Genomic DNA, 24,525 nt, shown 5'->3' on the forward strand with positions numbered 1-24,525 from the left:
CATACGATGTGCAAGTGGCATCGAAAGGTAACGACCTTGTTGAGATTTGGTACTACATGCATTTATGTGTCAATAAGTGCATATCATAGCATGAGTCCTATGTGAAATATGTGATTGGTAATGAAATGAGATGAATGAATGTTGTTAATGATTGTCAATGATTGATGTTGTGAAAGAATATTCATGATTGGATAATTATTCATGTGATTGATGTATGTTGATATGAGCTATCAAATTGTGATGTAAGTATTTATGTATGACTAATATTATTCAAATACATGATATTATTTGATTTGAGTATTATCTGGATTATGATAATGTAATGCTTACCCCAATGGTTTTAACCGCCTACTTGCCTGTATGGGTGAGTAGACGTTGTGCAGGAGTAGTGCTCGGCGAGTCTTTGCTTGGGATATCGGGAGCTTTCTCCGATATCGGTGTAGTGTCGGCTCTGATCTAGGTTTGTTGTGTCGGTCTAGATTAGGTTGTTTATATTTTCCTTTGGATTATTGTTTTGTTGATGACTACCCGTATGTTTGGGTTTTTGAGATTTATCTTTGGGATATGATTTATTTGCTCATGGCATGTATATATTTGATCACTCTTATTTATATTCCGCTGTAACTGTTGAAGTTTACATACATGTCTATCGGTTTTTGAATTTTGAATAAGACGTAATCTCTATTTCTTGAATAAATGTATTATTCGCATGTTTAATTGCTTTAATAGAAATAGGAGTGTTACAAGTTGGTATCAGAGCCGTGGTCAGTCTTGTCAAGACTAATGCTTGTTGTTTTTCCCTGTTGTGTGCTAAGTGTCCTGTTAATTTTGGTATGGATTGGTTGTTAGCTTTTGGGGTGAGCATTAATTGTTTGACTAGGAGTGTGACTTTTTCTAAACCGGTAGAAGAGTTAGATAGGAACTTTTTGACCGCGGAGCAAGTGAAGAAGTCTTTAGATGGTGAAGCTTGTGTGTTTATGATGTTTGCATCCTTGAAGGTTAATGGTAAGAAAGGAGCTAGTGATTTGCCGGTAGTGCGAGAGTTTCCTGAGGTTTTTCCAGAGGATATTACCGAGTTACCGCCGGAGTGGGAAGTTGAGTTTGCAATTGATTTGGTACCAGGCACGAGTCCTATTTCGATTGTGCCGTATCAGATGTCTGCATCAGAGTTGGGTGAATTGAAGAATCAGTTGGAAGAGTTGCTTGAGAAGCAGTTTATTAGACCGAGTGTTTCGCCGTGGGGTAATCCAGTGTTGTTAGTTAAGAAGAAAGATGGAAGCATGAGGTTGTGTGTGGATTATCAGCAGTTGAACAAGGTGACGATTAAGAATCGGTATCCACTTCCAAGGATTGATGATTTGATGGATCAGCTAGTTGGTGCAGAGGTGTTTATTAAGATTGTTTTGAGATTAGGATATCCTCAGATTAGAGTAAAGGCGGAAGATATATCCAAAACCGCGTTCCGAACAAGGTATGGACACTATGAGTATTCTGTGATGCCATTTGGAGTATCTAATGCGCCAGGTGTCTTTATGGAATACATGAATAGAATATTTCATCCTTATCTGGACCGTTTTGTGGTGGTGTTCATAGATGATATTTTGGTGTATTCAAAGTCTGAGGAAGAGCATGTTGAGCATTTGAGGATTGTGTTGCAAGTCTTGAAAGAGAACCAGTTGTGTGCCAAGTTGTCTAAGTGTGAGTTTTGGTTGAAAGAAGTGAGTTTCCTTGGTCATGTGATTTCTAAGGGTGGTATTTCTGTGGATCCTTCCAAGGTTTATGCAGTGGTACAGTGAGAGTCTCCAAAGTCTGTTTTTGAGATTATAAGCTTTCTTGGTTTGGCCGGTTATTATCGGAGGTTCATTGAGGGATTCTCTAAGTTGGCGTTGCCATTGACGCAGTTGACTCGGAAAGGACAAGCTTATGTTTAGGATGCCAAGTGTGAGAAGAGTTTCCAAGAGTTGAAGAAGAGGTTGACTTCAGCTCCGGTGTTGATTTTGCCGAATCCGAAAGAATCGTTTGTGGTGTATTGTGATGCTTCTAAGATGGGTCTTGGTGGTGTGCTTATGCAGAATCGTCAGGTTGTGGCTTATGCTTCGAGGCAGTTGAAAGTGCATGAGAAGTATTATCCGACTCATGATTTGGAATTGGCGGCTGTTGTGTATATATTGAAGATTTTGGAGGCATTATCTATATGGTTCTAAGTTTGAGGTGTTCAGTGACCACAAGAGTTTGAAGTACTTGTTTGATCCAAAAGAGTTGAATATGAGGCAGAGGAGATGGTTGGAATATCTTAAGGACTTTGATTTTTAGTTGAGTTATCATCCCGGAAAGGCTAATGTTGTTGCGGATGCTTTTAGTAGGAAGACTTTGCATATGTCTGCTTTGATGGTTAAAGAGTTGGAATTGATTGAGCAGTTTCGAGACTTGAGTTTGGTTAGTGAGTTGAAACCTGATGGTGTGAGGTTGGGTATGTTGAAGTTGACAAGCAATATTTTGGAAGAGTGATGAGTCATTTATTGACTATTTTAATATGCTTTTTAGTTTAGTTTTATTTAGATTTTATTTTATTTTATGTTAGTATTATTTCCTTTTTAGGATAGTTTACTTTAAATTGCATTTTATTTTATTTCAGGAATGAATATTTGATGGATTGAGTCTTGGAGCAAAAGAAAGGGACTTGGAGCCGATTGGATGCAAAAATATGAAGATTGAGAGACAAAAATATGTCTCCCCCATGTCAGAAGCCTGGCACGGCCCGTGCTAGCCTTGGCACGGCCGTGCCACCCTTAAGAGTCACTTTTGCTGCTTTTGCTTAGATTTTAAGCTACTCTATTTTTAGTCCGAATGTAATAGCTTAGATTTTAAGTCGAACAAATGCTATAAATAGAGTAGCCATCCATCACAAATATTCATCTTTACTTGGAATTCAATAAGTGACAATTGCTTTTCTAATTAAAGTTCTTTTCTTTTACTTTACATTCTTGTCATTTACTTTTATGCTTTCTCTCTTCTCCCCCATGTCTACAATGAACATGAGTGGGTAGACTTCTCCTTGTCTTGGGATTGTTGGATAAGTCTAAATGACATAATCCTAATCAAAGCAAGCTCTAAGCCTTAATCTTATGTAACCCTAATTTCTTATCTGAATTCACCGCTTTAACATGGATCAACCATTATCAAACTGTGGAAACGAAAGTGGAGGGTTTGATAATTGTTTATCCATTATTCCAACTATCAATTCATAAAACGAAAGTGGAGCTTTGATATTCGAACAAGTGAATTCAGACAAGGATTGCAAATTCAGCGAAATAGGCTTTGCAACCTTTGAGACATATAGTTTCGATCTTCAAGGGAACTAATAACAATCAAGTCAGCGAAATAGGCTTGGTTGTTAGAGGAACCAAAATCTAATAGTAATCAAGTCAGCGAAATAGGCTTGGTTGCTAGAGGAACATAAGAGAAACTGTCTTGAGAAATTAGGTCTAAGATAACATTATAAGCTTATAGTTTTGGTTTGAGAAGGACTTGTTATTTAGATGAAACCAACGATCCCAAGGCTCTTTTTATATTATTAATTTTCAAACGCTAGAAAACCCCCAACTTACAATTCCTTTCTCTTCTCTAATCATTTCTGAAGGTTAATTAAATTGAACTACTCCCTGTCGGAACGATACTCTTTTATACTACTTCGGTAAGACCGTGCACTTGCGATTTTATCTCATCAAAGAGATCAAGAAGGGTCAGAAGGAAGATTTGGAACTCGTGGACCGAGTGACGTTGGTTAATCAAGGTAAGAGTGGAAACTTTAGATTGGATGAGAATGGTGTTTTGATGTTTCGTGATCGAGTTTGTGTGCCGGATGTTCTCGAGCTTAAGAGGCAAATTTTGGACGAAGGTCATAGAAGTAGTTTGAGTATTCATCCAGGAGCAACTAAGATGTATCAAGATTTGAAAAGGTTGTTTTGGTGGCCTGGAATGAAGAAGGAGATCGCTGAGTTTGTTTATCCTTGTTTGGTTTGTCAGAAATCGAAGATTGAACATCAGAGACCATCGGGTTTGATGCAACCGTTGTTTGTGTAACGCCCTCTCTAATTATTTGATTATTTTGAATGAGTTTAGAATATACTTATATGATTTGTGTGATTTATATGATTTACTTTGATGAGTGATATTTTGTTATGATATATGTTATATATTTATTAATATAATATATATGTTATTTGATTTAGAAGTATATATATGTTATTTGATTTAGAAATATATATATGTGCTATTTGATTTAGAAATATAATATATGTTATTTGATTTAGAAATGTATATATGTTATTATACATGATTTGTTGTAGAAGTATATGTCATTTGGTTTAGAAATATACATGATTCGTTGTAGAAATATATGTCATTTGTTATAGAAATATATACATGATTTGTTGTAGAAATATATGTCATTTGCTATAGAAATATAAATGATTTGTTATGGAAATATATATATATATATATATATATATATATATATGTTATAGAGATATATTTGTTATTTATTATTGTTATAGAAATATTTTATATATATGTATATATTAGAATAGAATATTAATATTTGGATTTAAGAGAAAAATAAGTAGGTTAAAGATTTATATAAATAGGAGAGACCTAGTTTAGAAAAACATAACGTACGTACGACTGTTTTTGGAGAAAAGGGAGAAAAAGCCAAGAGAAGGGAGAAGACCTAGGAAAGCTGCGATTTTCCAATTCTAAGGGAAGGGTGAGACTAACTTTGCAATTCTATTAAGTATGTGAATCAATGGTTAGGTTTAACATGATGTAGGATGAGTTTTTGAGGAATTGAAAAGTAGGTTAAAATTGTAGAATTAATGAATAAACGGTGGAAACTTGTTAAAAATATGTAGAAACTGTCCTTAGACCTTAGATAATGATTAAGATGAATTAAGGAATCGAAATTAGGCTTAAAACCTTAAGAAAGGATTGAATGGGAGAAAACGAAAATTAGGTCAAATCCCTAAAATTGATGATTAAACGGTAAGAATTGATTAAATTGGTGTAGAAAGTGTTCCTGGACCTTAGATAATGTTTGGGACAAACTTTGGAATCGATACTAGGCTTAGAACCATGTGAATCGTCGGATTTTTGTGAAAATAGGAAGCCTGGCCGTAGCGACATTCATCGCTCGCCACGGCGAGCTATGAACCTCACCTCGCGAGTGATGATCTTCATCGCTTGCCACGCGAGCCCTTTCCCTTCGCCTCGCGAGTTCCTTTGGTGTCGCTCGCCATAGCGAGCAACCTTACTCGCCATAGCGAGCTAAGGCAGAGAGCATGTTAGATTTTGTAATTTCGACTTTTTAGTTGGACCTTGAGTGCCTTTGAGTGCCTGAACATACCTACTAATGATTAGGGAACAAATGGGGACGAGATTGAACCTAGAACAACCTAAGTTGGAAAGTTGGCTTGTACTCGCCACGGCGAGAAGATTCTCTCGCCTCGCGAGCACTTCCAGAATTGAGTGTTTTAGTGCATTGTGAGACTTGAGTTGCTTGGATTGGTTAGAAATGAACTTTAGGTACATAGTGTGACCTATTAAAGATAATGATTGTGAATTGTGAAGCTATATTGAAATGCTAAGTGTTTATAATGTGATTTATTGATTGATTGCATTACTTGAATTATTATTGAATGATGAGGAAGTTGTTGAAAATGAATTGTTAGTAAGCTGTTGATATGATCTGATTATGCTGCTATTGTTATTTAACTAAGTTGCATGAGTTGTTGTTGATTATCATTTGATATTCTTATATCCTGAGATGTTTATGTGTCGCCTATGTTGCTGTTGTTGATTATGTGAAATATTTATATGCCTTATGTGGAAGATGTTTGATGTTTAAGTTGTTGATGCTTCACATTAATATTGTTATGTTGTGAATTGCAATTGATATATTGATATCTCTCTGTTGTTGTGTGACTTGACTGTGCTACTGCTGTTATTTAACTAAGTGCATGATGTCTATATATATGATGAAATGATGACGTTTAGCTCCAAATTATTGGATGCATGATGATATGTTGATTACGATGATTACGGTGTTTTGTTGTTAAGAGTCCATGCATAGCATTTCATTGAGCTTTGTCCTCACCACGATTAGAAGCTTTGTCCTCCGCACGTTTAGGAGCTTTGTCCTCCGCACGATGAAAGTATATTAATACTTATGATGACGATTGGTACCACATGCATATAAGTGTCTAAGTTGCATTGTCGCATTTGTGGAGTCAAAGTCGTTGTTGATGAATTATCATCCATGAGTTGTTAAGTTGTCGATGAATTATCATCCATGAGTCGTCGAGTTGTGTTCTACCCATGTGTTGTTAAAGAAGTACCTACGTAGATTATACGATGTGAATTATATGATGTTGACTAAGATGTTGCTATGTTGTTTAACATGTTGATTATGATATTGTTACGTTGCTATGTTGTTTAAGATAATGATTATGATATTGTTACGTTGCTATGTTGTTTAAGATGTTATTATGATATTGTTATGTTGTTATGATGTTGTATATAATTGTTACTATTAAGTGATGAATATGTTGTACTATATATGATTAACTATTATTAAGTGAATGTTATGAATATGTTGTTGTTATATTTTCATAAGATGCTGAATACGTTGTTGTTATATAATATAAGAAGATGAATATGTTGTTTTATATTATTATATTATGACGAGATGATGTATATATAATTACTATTATTATTAAGTGAATATTATGTTATGTTGTTGTTATATTATTATAGAATGATGAATATGATGTTGTTGTTATATTATTATAAGAAGATGTTTATGTTATGATGTATATAAGTATTATTATTAAGTGATGATTATATTGTGTAGTTTAAGTTATTAGTGATGATGATTACATGATGTTATCTAGGAGTTGTTGAATGTACTTGATGATGGTTATGTTAAGTTGATAAGTTGTCTTCTATTCATGAGATGCTTGGTGGAGAAATGTTATTACAAATTAATGATGTTGTTATGAATTAGGATTAAGATGTTGTTATGTTGAATATGAACTATGAGTATGATGTGATGATTATATTGTGTAGTTTAAGTTAATACGTGATATATGATGATGTTATGATGTGGTGAATATGAAGTAAATGATAATAGAAGTTGGTTGTACTATTAAGAATTATACATGAAGAATTATTATTAATAATAGATGAAGTTATTTGTGTTGTTAAATATAATTATTGAATTATATGCTTGATATTATTGTTTTTTGAAATCTCACCCCTTCTGCTTGAAAATGTTGCTCTTCGTATGAGTAACTTGCAGGTGATCGAGTTTAAGTTGCTGTTGTGAGTGAATTAGCTCTCATATGTGTCTTTAGGTGCTCTGATACGTAATGGGATGGGAATTTTAATGTTGTCTTTCTATTCCTTACGTATTGCTTAAAGAATTTTCATGAATAAGATGTTGATCGAATTTGTATGAGATATTAATGATGAGGCCTGGTGCCAAAGACTGTTTTGATTATTGAATAATGTCCGCTGCGAAGTATTAAAGACTTTTTAATTATTGAATTTTAAAGGATAAATAGTTATTTATTCAGTTTATGATTTTAAGAAAAGAAGTGTGACATTCCGTTTTTGTTAATTACTCTGATTAAATAAATGAAATTTTCAGGTTGGGAAAACTACAAAAACTTTTAAAAAAAATTTCACGTTTAAGTGACATTCCTTAACTTTTAAAAAGTTGCAATTTTGGTCCCTTATGTACAAAAACTATAATTTTGGCCCCCCAAGAATTAGCCCCTTTGCATATTTGGTCCTTTTTCCCAATTTTGACCGGTCAACGCTTACGTGGCATGCCACGTGTGTAATTATTGAATTAAAAAAATTTAAAAAAAATCATATAATCCTTTTTGTAAATTAAATAATTGAAAAACTAAATTAAAAAATAAATAAAAACTAAAAATAAAACCCAAATCACTATCCATTCCGTTTCCTAATTAACCAAGGCTTATAACTAGTGACCATGATTATGGAAAGCATCACACTCAAAAAAGCAAATTCATGGAAAGCGATTATAAGAGAAAAGGAATGATGAAATAATACGTTATTGATTGAGAGCTTCGCTCGCGAGTGGCTTGGTGTTCTCTTCCACCATCGCAAGTGATGAAAAAACCTTGCACACCGGGGTTTAATGTAAACGAACCCTTTTTCACTGGTTTCTGCAAAAGTTAATGGAAAAAACAGATTCAGAAAACAATAGAAAGTAGCGTTTTCTCTTCTTTTAATTTTAATTTTTTTTCCTGATTTTTTTATTTTTTAATTTAGTTTTTCAATTATTTAATTTAAAAAAAGGATTATATGATTTTTTTAAATTTTTTTAATTCAATAATTACACACGTGGCATGCCACATAGGCGTTGACCGGTCAAAATTGGGAAAAAGGATCAAATATGCAAAGGGGCTAATTCTTAGGGGACCAAAATTATAGTTTTTGTACATAGGGGACCAAAATTGCAACTTTTTGAAAGTTAAGGGGGGGAAAGTGCACTTTAGCCATGGGAATTTTAATGTTGTCTTTCTATTCCTTACGTATTGCTTAAAGAATTTTCATGAATAAGATGTTGTCGAATTTGTATGAGATATTAATGATGAGGCCTGGTGCCAAAGACTGTTTTGATTATTGAATAATGTCCGCTGCGAAATATTAAAGACTTTTTAGTTATTGAATTTTAAAGGATAAATAGTTATTTATTCAGTTTATGATTTTAAGAAAAGAAGTGTGACATTTTGCTTTTGTTAATTACTCTGATTAAATAAATGAAATTTTCACGTTGGGAAAACGGGGTGTTACAGTTTGTACCAGAGTGGAAATGGGATAGCATTTCTATGGATTTTGTTGGAGCGTTGCCTAAGACTAGTAAGAGTTTTGATTCGATTTGGGTGATTGTTGATCGGTTGACGAAGTCAGCGCATTTTGTTCCTATCAAGAATGGTATGTCTGTAGCAAAGTTGGCTGAGATCTACATTGAGTAGATTGTTAGATTGCATGGTATTCCTTCTAGTATTGTGTTGGATCGGGATCCGAGGTTTACTTCTAAGTTTTGGGAGAGTTTGCAAGCTGCTTTGGGAACTAAGTTGAGATTGAGTTCTGCTTACCATCCTCAGACCGATGGGCAGACGGAGAGGACTATTCAGAGTTTGGAAGATTTGTTGAGAGCTTGTGTTTTGGAGCAAGGTGTTAGTTGGGACGAATGTTTACCGTTGATTGAGTTTACTTACAACAACAGTTTTCATGCTAGTATCGGAATGGCACCGTTTGAGGCTTTGTTTGGTCGAAGGTGTAGGACACCGTTGTGTTGGTTTGAGTCCGGAGGGAGTGTTTTGTTAGGACCGCAAGTTGTGCAAGAAACTACGGGAAAGGTTAAGATGATTCAGGAGAAGATGAAGGCGTCTCAGAGTAGACAGAAGAGCTATCATGATAAGAGGGGGAACGATATTGAGTTTCGAGTTGGTGATCATGTGTTTTTGAGGGTGAACCCGGTGTCCGGTGTTGGTCGTGCTTTGAAGTGTAGGAAGTTGACTCCTCGTTTTGTTGGGCCGTTTGACGTCATTGAGAAGGTTGGGGTTGTAGCCTATCAGATTGCGTTACCACCGTCTTTGTCGAATATTCATAATGTGTTTCATGTGTCTCAGTTGAGGAAGTATGTGCATGATGCGTCTCATGTGATTCAAGTGGATGAATTGGAAGTAAGAGATAATTTGACGGTTGAGACTTGGCCGGTTGGGATTGAGGATCGCGAGTTGAAGCGTTTGCGTGGCAAGGAGATTGTTTTGGTCAAAGTGATTTGGATTGGACCAACTGGAGAGAGTGCCACTTGGGAACCAGAGAGTAGGATGAGAGTTTCGTATCCGGAGTTGTTTCCTTCAACTAAATTTTCGAGGGCGAAAATTCTTTTTAAGGGGGGAGAGTTGTAACAGTCCGATTTTTAGCTAGTTTTATTTTAATTACTTTTATTGTGTGATTAATTGTGATTGTGTGTATTTTATTGTCATCACGTACATTTACTTGGATTACCGTATTAGAAGGGTATTTTGGTCATTTGGCGGGTATGGGTAAAATGGTAATTTTGGTGAGAATTATTTTAATAATTAGTGAGAACCCTTATTTTACTGATTTACTAGTGTAGTGATTAGTTTTTACCGTTAGTGACCGTTGGTTATATTTTACCGTTGTTAGTAATTACCCTTGAGTGTGTAGAAACTTTTAGAATTATGTTAGAATGGGTTAGGCCCATTACAATTTTGAGTTGAGCCCATTAAGGGGGATAACACTAGGGTTGTCATAGAATTGTCATTCATTCATTCACAAAACATTTTCCTAGAGAGAGGGAGAGGTAGAGAGAGAAAGAGGTGAAGAGAAGAACAAGAGAGTTGAAGGCGAAGCTTGAGGAATCAAGTGGGGTGACATAGGAGCTGAATTGAAGCAAGGGTTAGTGATAATCATCTTCAAAAGTAAGGGGGTTAGTGATTATCATAATCATGTATAATTTTGCATTTTCTCATGTTGTATGAAAATGGGTTGATGAACAATTCATGCTAAATTCGTGCGCTTGCTGTGATGTTATGTTTGTATGTATGAATTGATGTTAGTTGTATGATTGTAGGTGAAGTTACATGTTCATATATGCAAAAATGATATGTTATGAAGATTGTGCTAAATTGGTGAATTTCTCCTAAGTTGTTGTTAATTTGAGATGTGATTCGTGTTCAAGTGATGTTATGAATGTTATTTGATATTATGATTGATGAATAATTGCTTGGGTTTGCATATTTATGGATTGATGATGAGAATTTGAATTGTGTTGGTGTTTTGGTAAAAATGAAGAGTTAGCTCAAATGTCAAGTGTTTTCAAGTTTGATTGTGTCTTTGTGAGTCTTTTTAGTCATATTGACCTATAAACATGTTCTGGAAACACATTTTGGGATTCGGGGATCAAATTGGAGGATTTTGAGTGAAAGGGGTTCCAAACCCGTAACTTTTCTGCAAACCTGTGAAGGTTCGCTTAGAGGTTCGCTTAAGCGACCTGGTAAGCGAACATTCATAGTATTTTCTGGGTTCAGTTCGCTTAAGCGAACTGTGAGCGAGCGGTAAGCGAAGATTTCTGGTTGCTACTGGAACTCGTTCGCTTAAGCGAACATGTCGTCGCTTAAGCGAACTGTTGAGCGACCAGCCAGCGACCAGAAAGCGAACAAAGTGAGTTGCTACTGTAACGTGTTCGCTTAAGCGAACCAGGTGGTCGCTTAAGCGAACAGCTCCAGTTTCAGCCACTTTGATCTTTTGTTCCGGGTCTTTGGGGGCCAATCCGAGTTTTCTTAAATGATGTCTTAGACATGTTTAACCACTGTTAATCCTCCAAAACCTACTGGAACAATGATTGCTCTCATATACTTGGAATTTTGAAATGAGTCTTAACTTGTGAAATTTTGAGAATTCCAAACTTTGTTGAAAAACAAATTTTGTAATCTAATAAGGCTTGCAAGTGAACCTACAGCTTATATAGACTTAGCTGATGCTTGCAAGGGTGGTCAATATCTTAATCAAAGTAAAAATGATATTTTGGGTGGAAATGAAAGGTTGTAAAAACGGGATTCTTTCATGAACTTAAGTTGTGCTTGGGTTAATGTGATGGTCCGAAGACGACTTAACTTCATGTATGATTTATTGATTAAGATTGGTTAATAGTGTTCAATTGTCCTTGTTGTTTCGTTTCAAGTTGGTGTGGTGAAATGTTCATATGATTAAGTGAAATTGTGCGAATGATATTGTGATTGTTGATAATCAAGTTGTTTATGTGATGATGAATACTATGATTTAATTGTGTGTGGGCATGTTTCCTTGGTAATACAATATTGTGGAGATAATCAATATAATTGGGTGTTGTCCTATATATTGAGTTGAGATTGTGAATTGTTGTCGCATTATCGAGTCCTTATACATGTCCATGCATCATAGCCGTTGTTGCTGTAAAAGGGTTGAACTCTTTTACTTCGAGATTATTGTAAGGCAGATGTGAGCCCTTACATACGATGTGCAAGTGGCATCGAAAGGTGACGACCTTGTTGAGATTTGGTACCACATGCATTTATGTGTCAATAAGTGCATATCATAGCATGAGTCCTATGTTAAATATGTGATTGGTAATGAAATGAGATGAGTGAATGTTGTTAATGATTGTCAATGATTGATGTTGTGAAAGAATATTCATGATTGGATAATTATTCATGTGATTGATGTATGTTGATATGAGCTATCAAATTGTGATGTAAGTATTTATGCATGACTAATATTATTCAAATACATGATATTATTTGATTTGATTATTATCTGGATTATGATAATGTAATGCTTACCCCAGTGGTTTTAACCGCCTACTTGCCTGTATGGGTGAGTAGACGTTGTGCAGGAGTAGTGCTCGGTGTAACGCCCACTTTCGTTAATTGTTTATTTAATCGAGTTTAGGCGATTATATTATATTTATATAATATATGCATGATTTTGGTATGAATTGAATGATTTACGACTATATTGATGGTTTGGTTGATATTGAGATAAATTATGAGTTTTGGAAGATTTAATAAGATTAAGGGACTTATTTTATTGTTAAATAAAATAAAGATTTGAAAATAATATAAAATATTTAGTTGATGGCTGTTTTGATATTTTAGATAGTTTTGGGGGAGAAAGTGAGATAAGATAAGTAAATAAGAGGAGATATAAAAGAGTTAGACCTAGCTTTAGAAAAACATTGTTGTACGTACGTTTTTGCAGAAAAAGGGAGAAAAAGCCAAGAGAAGAGAAACCAAGAGGGAGAGCTACGATTTTCTGCAAATTAAGGTAAGGGTGAGACTAATAACTCAGTATTGTTAATTGAATGTAATTCTGATGATTAGTTAGCAAGAATTAGGATTGAATTGGAAAAAAACGAAAACTAGGTCAAATCCCTAAATTGATGATTAAACGGTAGGAATTGATTAAATTGGTGTTGAAAGTGTTCCTGGACCTTAGATAATGTTTAGGACAAACTTTGGAATCAATACTAGACTTAGAACCCTGTGAATCGTCGGATTTTTGTGAAAATAGGAAGCGTGGCTGTAGCTACCTTCATCGCTCGCCACGGCGAGCTATGAACCTCGCCTCGCGAGGGATGATCTTCAGCGCTCGCCACGCGAGCCTTTCCCTTCGCCTCGCGAGTTCTTTTGGTATTGCTCGCCATAGCGAGCAACCTTACTCGCCATAGCGAGCTAAGGCAGAGAGCATGTTGGATTTTGTAATTTCGACTTTTTAGTTGGACCTTGAGTGCCTTTGAGTGCCTGAACATACCTAGTAATGATTAGGGATGAATGTAGGACAAGATTAAACCTAGAACAGCATTAGTTTGGAACTTGTCTTGTACTCGCCATGGCGAGTAAGAACTCTCGCCTCGCGAGCACTTCCAGGTTGGAGTGTAATGAGTGCTTGTGCGATCTGTGTCGCACGTTTGGATAAAGAGTGAACCCCCTTATGATAATGAGACCTAACGATGACGTTTAATGCAGTCTGTAAAGCTGTTTAAGATATGTTGATATTAATTGAGCATGATTAATGTATTGTACAATTATGTAAGATATGAAAGTTTAATTATGATGCAATTGATTTGCTATTGATATAATGATATCATCCTGTTATGTGACTTGATTATGCTGCTGTTGTTATTTAACTAAGTGCATAATGTCTATATATGATGAAATGATGACATCTAGCTCCAAATTATTGGATGCATGTTGATATGTTGATTACGGTGATTTGTTCATAAGAGTCCATGCATTAGCATTCATTGAGCTTAGTCCTCACCACGATTATTGGGAGCTTTGTCCTCCGCACGATTTATTAGGAGCTTTGTCCTCCGCACGTTTAAAGTATATTAATACTTATGATGACGATTGGTACCACATGCATATAAGGAGTCTAAGAGCATTGTCACATTCTCATGTCTATAATGCTATGTTGTTGACGACGATTGAATATGTGAATACGTGATAATTGTTTATTGAATATGCAAAGTTGTCTATGATTGATGATGTGATTTACGTGATAATTGTTTATCAAATATGCAAAGTTACTTAAGATTGATTATGATGTTAATGTTAATTATGATTCGAATTACTTTGATTAACATTATTTTGTTGTGAAATCTCACCCCTTCTGCTTGAAAATGTTGCCCTTCGTATGGGTAACTTGCCGGTGATCGTGCTTAGTGTGCAGTCTCCATCGTGAGTGGCCTTGCCTTCACTGTGTCGTCTAGGTCGCTCTGATACGTAACGGGATGGGGCTATATGTTATGCATGCTTCGTTCTATTACGTGAATAATTTGCTGTTTGTTTATTGAACTAACTCTTTTGAGATTATTTTGATGGGGCCTGCGTGCTAACACGTTTTATGACTATGATATAATTTCCGCTGCAATGATTAAGATATTTGGTTAAATTATTATTTAACTGTGTTTGGATTATGTTAAACGTGATATCCCGTTGTTTATGATGCTTACTTTGATAAATGATTTAAGAAATTTGTATAATGGGAAAACGGGGTGTTACACTCGGTGAGTCTTTGCTTGGGATATCGGGAGCTTTCTCCGATATCGGTGTAGTGTCGGCTCTGATCTAGGCTTGTTGTGTCGGTCTAGATTAGGTTGTTTATATTTTCCTTTGGATTATTGTTTTGTTGATGACTACCTGTATGTTTGGGTTTTTGAGATTTATCTTTGGGATATGATTTATTTGCTCATGGCATGTATATATTTGATCACTCTGATTTATATTCCGCTGCAACTGTTGAAGTTTACATACATGTCTATCGGTTTTTGAATTTTGAATAAGACGTAATCTCTATTTCTTGAATAAATGTATTATTCGCATGTTTAATTGCTTTAATAGAAATAGGAGTGTTACAAGTTGGTATTAGAGCCGTGGTCAGTCTTGTCTAGACTAATGCTTGTTGTTTTTACCTGTTGTGTGCTAAGTGTCCTGTTAATTTTGGTGATGTTGATTTTGAGTTGGATCTTGTTTGTCTTCCGTTGAAGCATATGGATGTGATTTTTGGTATGGATTGGTTGTTAGCTTTTGGGGTTAGCATTAATTGTTTGACAAGGAGTGTGACTTTTTCTAAACCGGTAGAAGAGTTATATAGGAACTTTTTGACCGCGGAGCAAGTGAAGAAGTCTTTAGATGGTGAAGCTTGTGTGTTTATGATGTTTGCATCCTTGAAGGTTAATGGTAAGAAAGGAGCTAGTGATTTGCCGGTAATGCGAGAGTTTCCTGAGGTTTTTTCAAAGGATATTACCGAGTTACCGCCGGAGAGGGAAGTTGAGTTTGCAATTGATTTGGTACCAGGCACGAGTCCTATTTCGATTGTGCCGTATCAGATGTCTGCATCAGAGTTGGGTGAATTGAAGAATCAGTTGGAAGAGTTGCTTGAGAAGCAGTTTATTAGACCGAGTGTTTCGCCGTGGGGTGCTCCAGTGTTGTTAGTTAAGAAGAAAGATGGAAGCATGAGGTTGTGTGTGGATTATCGGCAGTTGAACAAGGTGACGATTAAGAATCGGTATCCACTTCCAAGGATTGATGATTTGATGGATCAACTAGTTGGTGCAGAGGTGTTTAGTAAGATTGTTTTGAGATTAGGATATCCTCAGATTAGAGTAAAGGCGGAAGATATATCCAAAACCGCGTTCCGAACAAGGTATGGACACTATGAGTATTCTGTGATGCCATTTGGAGTATCTAATGCGCCAGTTGTCTTTATAGAATACATGAATAGAATATTTCAGCCTTATCTGGACCGTTTTGTGGTGGTGTTCATAGATGATATTTTGGTGTATTCAAAGTCTGAGGAAGAGCATGTTGAGCATTTGAGGATTGTGTTGCAAGTCTTGAAAGAGAACCAGTTGTGTGCCAAGTTGTCTAAGTGTGAGTTTTGGTTGAAAGAAGTGAGTTTCCTTGGTCATGTGATTTCTAAGGGTGGTATTTATGTGGATCCTTCCAAGGTTGATGCAGTGTTGCAGTGGGAGTCTCCTAAGTCTGTTTTTCAGATTAGAAGCTTTCTTGGTTATTATCGGAGGTTCATTGAGGGATTCTCTAAGTTGGCGTTGCCATTGACGCAGTTGACTCGGAAAGGACAAGCTTATGTTTGGGATGCCAAGTGTGAGAAGAGTTTCCAAGAGTTGAAGAAGAGGTTGACTTCAACTCCGGTGTTGATTTTGCCGAATCCGAAAGAATCGTTTGTGGTGTATTGTGATGCTTCTAAGATGGGTCTTGGTGGTGTGCTTATGCAGAATCATCAGGTTGTGGCTTATGCTTCGAGGCAGTTGAAAGTGCATGAGAAGAATTATCCAACTCATGATTTGGAATTGGCGGTTGTTGTGTATACATTGAAGATTTGGAGGCATTATCTGTATGGTTCTAAGTTTGAGGTGTTCAGTGACCACAAGAGTTTGAAGTACTTGTTTGATCAGAAAGAGTTGAATATGAGGCAGAGGAGATGGTTGGAATATCTTAAGGACTTTGATTTTTAGTTGAGTTATCATCCCGGAAAGGCTAATGTTGTTGCGGATGCTTTGAGTAGGAAGACTTTGCATATGTCTGCTTTGATGGTTAAAGAGTTGGAATTGATTGAGCAGTTTCGAGACTTGAGTTTGGTTAGTGAGTTGACAACTGATGGTGTGAGGTTGGGTATGTTGAAGTTGACAAGCAATATTTTGGAAGAGATCAAGAAGGGTCAGAAGGAAGATTTGGAACTCGTGGACCGAGTGACGTTGGTTAATCAAGGTAAGAGTGGAGACTTTAGATTGGATGAGAATGGTGTTTTGATGTTTCGTGATCGAGTTTGTGTGCCGGATGTTCTCGAGCTTAATAGGCAAATTTTAAACGAAGGTCATAGAAGTAGTTTGAGTATTCATCCAGGAGCAACTAAGATGTATCAAGATTTGAAAAGGTTGTTTTGGTGGCCTGGAATGAAGAAGGAGATCGCTGAGTTTGTTTATGCTTGTTTGGTTTGTCAGAAATTGAAGATTGAACATCAGAGACCATCGGGTTTGATGCAACCGTTGTTTGTACCAGAGTGGAAATGGGATAGCATTTCTATGGATTTTGTTGGAGCGTTGCCTAAGACTAGTAAGAGTTTTGATTCGATTTGGGTGATTGTTGATCGGTTGACGAAGTCAGCGCATTTTGTTCCTATCAAGACTGGTATGTCTGTAGCGAAGTTGGCTGAGATCTACATTGAGCAAATTGTTAGATTGCATGGTATTCCTTCTAGTATTGAGTCGGATCGGGATCCGAGGTTTACTTCTAAGTTTTGGGAGAGTTTGCAAGCTGCTTTGGGAACTAAGTTGAGATTGAGTTCTGCTTACCATCCTCAGACCGATGGGCTGACGGAGAGGACTATTCAGAGTTTGGAAGATTTGTTTAGAGCTTGTGTTTTGGAGTAAGGTGTTAGTTGGGACGAATGTTTACCGTTGATTGAGTTTACTTACAACAACAGTTTTCATGCTAGTATCGGAATGGCACCGTTTGAGGCTTTGTATGGTCGGAGGTGTAGGACACCGTTGTGTTGGTTTGAATCCGGAGGGAGTGTTTTGTTAGGACTGCAAGTTGTGCCAGAAACTACGGAAAAGGTTAAGATGATTCAGGAGAAGATGAAGGCGTCTCAGAGTAGACAGAAGAGCTATCATGATAAGAGGAGGAACGATATTGAGTTTCAAGTTGGTGATCATGTGTTTTTGTGGGTGAACCCTGTGTCCGGTGTTGGTCGTGCTTTGAAGTGTAGGAAGTTGACTCCTCGTTTTGTTGGGCCGTTTGACATCATTGAGAAGGTTGGGGTTGTAGCGTATCAGATTGCGTTACCACCGTCTTTGTCGAATATTCATAATGTGTTTCATGTGTCTCAGTTGAGGAAGTATGTGCATGATGCGTCTCATGTGATTCAAGTGGATGAATTGGAAGTAAGAGATAATTTGACGGTTGAGACTTGGCCGGTTAGGATTGAGGATCGCGAGTTGAAGCGTTTACGTGGCAAGGAGATTGTTTTGGTCAAAGTGATTTGGGTTGGACCAACTGGAGAGAGTGTCACTTGGGAACCAGAGAGTAGGATGAGAGTTTCGTATCCGGAGTTGTTTCCTTCAACTAAATTTTCGAGGGTGAAAATTCTTTTTAGGGGGGGAGAGTTGTAACAGTCCGATTTTTAGCTAGTTTTATTTTAATTACTTTTATTGTGTGATTAATTGTGATTGTGTGTATTTTATTCTCATCAGGTACATTTACTTGGATTACCGTATTAGAAGGGTATTTTGGTCATTTGGCGGGTAAGGGTAAAATGGTAATTTTGGTGAGAATTATTTTAATAATTAGTGAGAACCCTTATTTTGGTGAACAATTCATGCTAAATTCGTGCTCTTGCTGTGATGTTATGTTTGTATGTATGAATTGATGGTAGTTGTATGATTGTAGGTGAAGTTACATGTTCATATATGCAAAAATGATATGTTATGAAGATTGTGCTAAATTGGTGAATTTCTCCTAAGTTGTTGTTAATTTGAGATGTGATTCGTGTTCAGGTGATGTTATGAATGTTATTTGATATTATGATTGATGAATAATTGCTTGGGTTTGCATATTCATGGATTGATGATGAGAATTTGAATTGTGTTGGTGTTTTGGTAAAAATGAAGAGTTAGCTCAAATGTCAAGTGTTTTCAAGTTTGATTGTGTCTTTGTGAGTCTTTTTAGTCATATTGACCTATAAACATGTTCTGGAAACACATTTTGGGATTGGGGGATCCAATTGGAGGATTTTGAGTGAAAGGGGTTCCAAACCCGTAACTTTTCTGCAAACCTGTGAAGGTTCGCTTAGAGGTTCGCTTAAGCGACCTGGTAAGCGAACATTCATAGTATTTTCTGGGTTCAGTTCGCTTAAGCGAACTGTGAGCGAGCGGTAAGCGAAGATATCTGGTTGCCACTGGAACTCGTTCGCTTAAGCGAACTGTTGAGCGACCAGCCAGCGACCAGAAAGCGAACAAAGTGAGTTGCTACTGTAACTTGTTCGCTTAAGCGAACAGCTCCAGTTTCAGCCACTTTGATCTTTTGTTCCGGGTCTTTGGGGGCCAATCCGAGTTTTCTTAAATGATGTCTTAAACATGTTTAACCACTGTTAATCCTCCAAAACCTACTGGAACAATGATTGCTCGCATATACTTGGAATTTTGAAATGAGTCTTAACTTGTGAAATTTTGAGAATTCCAAACTTTGTCGAAAAACAAATTTTGTAATCTAATAAGGCTTGCAAGTGAACCTACAGCTCATATAGACTTAGCTGATGCTTGCAAGGGTTGTCAATATCTTAATCAAAGTAAAAATGATATTTTGGGTGGGAAATGAAAGGTTGTGAAAACGGGATTCTTTCATGAACTTAAGTTGTGCTTGGGTTAATGTGATGGTCCGAAGACGACTTAACTTCATGTATGCATTATTGATTAAGATTGGTTAATAGTGTTCAATTGTCCTTGTTGTTTCGTTTCAAGTTGGTGTGGTGAAATGTTCATATGATTAAGTGAAATTGTGCGAATGATATTGTGATTGTTGATAATCAAGTTGTTTATGTGATGATGAATATTATGATTTAATTGTGTGTGGGCATGTTTCCTTGGTAATGCAATGTTGTGGAGATAATCAATATAATTGGGTGTTGTCCTATATATTGAGTTGAGATTATGAATTGTTGTCGCATTATCGAGTCCTTATACATGTCCATGCATCATAGTCGTTGTTGCTGTAAAAGGGTTGAACTCTTTTACTTCGAGATTATTGTAAGGCAGATGTGAGCCCTTACATACGATGTGCAAGTGGCATCGAAAGGTGACGACCTTGTTGAGATTTGGTACCACATGCATTTATGTGTCAATAAGTGCATATCATAGCATGAGTCCTATGTGAAATATGTGATTGGTAATGAAATGAGATGAGTGAATGTTGTTAATGATTGTCAATGATTGATGTTGTGAAGGAATATTCATGATTGGATAATTATTCATGTGATTGATGTATGTTGATATGAGCTATCAAATTGTGATGTAAGTATTTATGCCTGACTAATATTATTCAAATACATGATATTATTTGATTTGATTATTATCTGGATTATGATAATGTAATGCTTACCCCAGTGGTTTTAACCGCCTACTTGCCTGTATGGGTGAGTAGACGTTGTGCAGGAGTAGTGCTCGGTGTAACGCCCACTTTCGTTAATTGTTTATTTAATCGAGTTTAGGCGATTATATTATATTTATATAATATATGCATGATTTTGGTATGAATTGAATGATTTACGACTATATTGATGGTTTGGTTGATATTGAGATAAGTTATGAGTTTATCAATTCATCCAATCAATCATATTTTCAATCAATTTGTGATCACAGCAACAGTATGGATTAAGATTTCATTTTGAACATCACATTACAACAAAATTAACATCATTACTCATTCCCTCCAGAATCATCATCAAACACTAACCCTCAATTCTATTTTCCAAAACTAAGCAATTAGGTCAATTTTCAGAAATTATAGATTATGATTATTGATAGATAGTCTCACCCTTACCTTAGTTTTGCAGAAGGATTACACAGTAAAATCGGTTCCTAGGATCTTCTCTCTTGTTCTTGCTCTTCTTCTCCCTTTTCTCCCAAAAGCTTAGTTTTCTTACGTAAAAACGTTCTGACTGTTTTTCTTTCTTTTTCTAACTTCCAAACTATAACTCCCCCTATTTCATTAAACTCCCTTAATTTTTATTAAATCCTAATTAACTCCCTAATATCTAAAATAATATTAATTTCCTCTTATTTTAGTTATTATTATAATAAACTATATAATAAAATGCACACACCACATAAATCAATCATATAAAATCACATATGAGACTCCAAATAAATCAAAATAAAATAAAATAACAACTAGGGCGTTACAAAAACAATATGCATAAGAATTAAATCATAGCAGCAAAATATGAGCACAACAACATGAAAGAAGCAACGTGAATTAAAAAAGAAATAAAAGACAATTGAGACATCAGAATTGCATGAAATAAGGTTTTTCCAATTTATATATCAATCGGCGGCTGCAGATTTAAATTGAGTGAATGGAATTAAACCATGAGCAGCAACGATGAAAATAAAGTAAACAATGCAAAACTTTTGAATTCAAAGGAAAAATGCAGAACTGAATTGTAAATTGCGGTGGCTAGGTCTTGGTTTTAAAGCTTTTTTTGAAATATTTTTGTGTGTCATTGACTGTGTGTGCAGGTTTAATTTATAGTGAAGGATTTGAGGATAGGGTTTGTTGAGAATAAGCAGAAAATCAGTAGCTTTGGGAGGAGAAAAATGAATTCGTTCCTGGATTTTGGAAGAAGAACACGTTTTCTATGTTGTGATCGTGTGACAGACTTCTCATCTGGATTGAGACCCTTTTTGGATTTTATCAAATAATAATAATTAAAATGAAAAAATGAAAAATAATGATAAAAAAAAGATTATGCAGACGTGGACCTTTTGGACTTATCTAAAAAAATGAAATAATTAACTAAATAGATAAATACTAAACAAAATAAAATTAAAATTAAACAATTTAAAAAGAATAAAATATGGAAATTTTAACTAAAAATCAAAAAAAATGAGAAATAAAATTAAAGAGAGAAGAGGGTCCGACTCGGAACAAAAAATGAGGTATATTAAAATACCTCTCTGCCGAATTTTTTCCATTGAAAAGTCAGAGGCTGATCAGGGCCAAACGGCGTATGAATGTAGGGATCTTGGGTCAAAAATTGGGGTATGACAAGTGGAATAAGTGGAAATATTTGTTATTTGTTGTAGAAATATTATGTTATTTGTTGTAAAAATATATATTATTAGTTGTAGAAATATATGTTATTTGTTGTAGAAATTTATATTATTTGTTGTAGATATATATGTAGAAATATATGTTATTTGTTGTAGAAATATATGTTATTTGGTGTAGAAATATATGTTATTTTGTGTAGAAATATATTTCTTATTTGGTGTAGAAATATATATGTTATAGAAACATATTTGTTATAGAGATATATTTGTTATTCGTTATAGAAATATTTTATATTATATATATATATATATATATATATATATATATATTAGAATAGAATATAGAGACTTGGAGGGCGGATTTGGAAATAAGAGAAAATAAGTAGGTTATGGATTTATATAAAGGGGAGAGTTAGAATTAGAAAATGACGATTACGTACAACCAGTTTTGGAGAAAAGGGAGAGCAAGAGGAGAGAAGAACTAATAGAGGGCTGCTGATCGATTTTGATTAAGGTAAGGATGGGACTAACCTTCAATAATCTTGAATATGTGAATCTGAAATTGAATTTAACATGGTTGTAGGTTGAGTTTTTAGAATTTGAGTATTAGGGTTAAAAGTGAGGAATTGATTGATTAGATGATAGAAAACTGTTGAATTGATGTAGAAACTGTGTACAGACCTTAGATAATCCTTACAGTGATAATTGGAATCAGTTTTAAGGTTAGAAACATGAGATTCGATGATTTTAGGAGAAAATCTGCATCCTGCCTGAGCAGCACCCTTTCGCCTCGCGAGGGATGAAGATCAGTGAGGAAACCTGATTTTGTGAATTAATGTTAGAGGTTGAGTTTTAGATGGTTTTGAGTGCCTTAATATTTAGAAGAATGATTAGGCAAGTTTTTAGATTGAAAAATATGAAATTCCCGAGAGCACCCAATTTTAGTTCGCCAAGGCGAGTAGCCTTTTTCTTAAACTCGCCATAGCGAATAAAGTGGCTCGCCTCGCGAGCTGCACATTGTCAGACAACCTTGTTTTGCATTTTGCGATCCTTGTCGCACGAGATGTTTATGTGTTGCCTATGTTGTTGTTGTTGGTTATGTGAAATATTTATATGCCTTATGTGGAAAAAGTATGATGTTTAAGTTGTCGATGCTTTTCATTAATATTGATATGTTGTGAATTGCTTGTGATGTTTCTGTTGATGTTGAATATTGATCAAGTTGCAGGTGTTGGTCTAGGTTGTGGAGTTACAAGTTGTCGTTCCAAAGTATTGCAGTCTTAAGTTGTTGATGTTGTCTAAGTTGTTGATGTTGTTCCAAAGTATTGGAGTCTTAAGTTGTTGATGTTGTCTAAGTTGTTCAAGTTGATTGAGTCCATGCATACTCATTAAAGTTGGGGGCTTGATGCCCTGGAGCCTTTGCTCAATTAAGCTGAGGGCTTGATGCCCTGGGAGTATATTAATGCTCAATTAAGTTGAGGGCTTGATGCCCTGAAAGTATATTAATGAGTTGTTAAGTTGTTGATGAGCTGTCATCCATGAGTTGTTAAGTTGTCACTACACCATTTATTGTCTCTGGCAACACTTTTTTGGGGGATGTGTAAAATATGTCCCCTAAAAGTCTCTAAGGCAACGATTTACGAGTGTTGCCAAAAATATTTTCGCAACCCCTGATAAACGTCCCCTAAAATACTTTTGGGGACGATTTTGGAGCGTTGCAATCTTATTTCGTTGGTGACAACCATTAATTGTCCCCTTAGATACTTTTGGGGACGATTTTGGAGCATTGTACTCTTATTTCGTTGGCGACAACCATTAATTGTCCCCTTAGATACTTTTGGGGAGATTTTGGAGCGTTACACTATTATTTCTTTGGTGGCAATCATTAATTGTCCCCTTAGATACTTTTGGGGACAATTTTAGATTGTTGCATAAAAATTTCACCGACATCAAATTTTGTGGCAATCTTTCCTCCAAGCCTGTTTACCAAAAAACAAATTTCCAGTCCAATATGGACTGGTCAACACACCTTTGACCGCATTTCTAATTTTTTTTCTAAGTTGCATCTTGACCGTTGAATTGACAACCTTTAGTTCTTTCATTCATAATCGTCGATCTTTGGTGTCATTGAAATATATAATCATGGTCAATTTGATTTGTTATAACTTGAATGCAACACAGATTTATATTTTTAGTTTTAATCAAATTCAAAATATCATAAAAAAACATCGTTCATAATTTTTAAATGTTAGCGCAATAAAATGAGCGGAAAGTTTATCCTCTACAAAAAATGTTTAATTTTTTTTAACGATGTTAAATGTCTAAAGTTGGATTCGAATGTTTTTAGGTAAAGAAAATAACGTGCGTATAGTATTTATATTCATATTATGGGTCTGCAAACCAGTGCGCGGGGGCACCGGTTAAGGAGGCCGAAATAGGAATTTATTACCGTAAAAAAAAACTTTTTAACTTTTTATAAATTAACTGCACAATTTCAATGCATTAACTACTATATAATTTCCTTTTTAGTATCCTAAAAATGTCGAAGAAGAATTTATTATCGTAAAAGA

This window comes from Medicago truncatula, chromosome 7 (genome assembly GCF_003473485.1).
Source record: "Medicago truncatula cultivar Jemalong A17 chromosome 7, MtrunA17r5.0-ANR, whole genome shotgun sequence".
NCBI classification, from domain to species: domain Eukaryota; kingdom Viridiplantae; phylum Streptophyta; class Magnoliopsida; order Fabales; family Fabaceae; genus Medicago; species Medicago truncatula.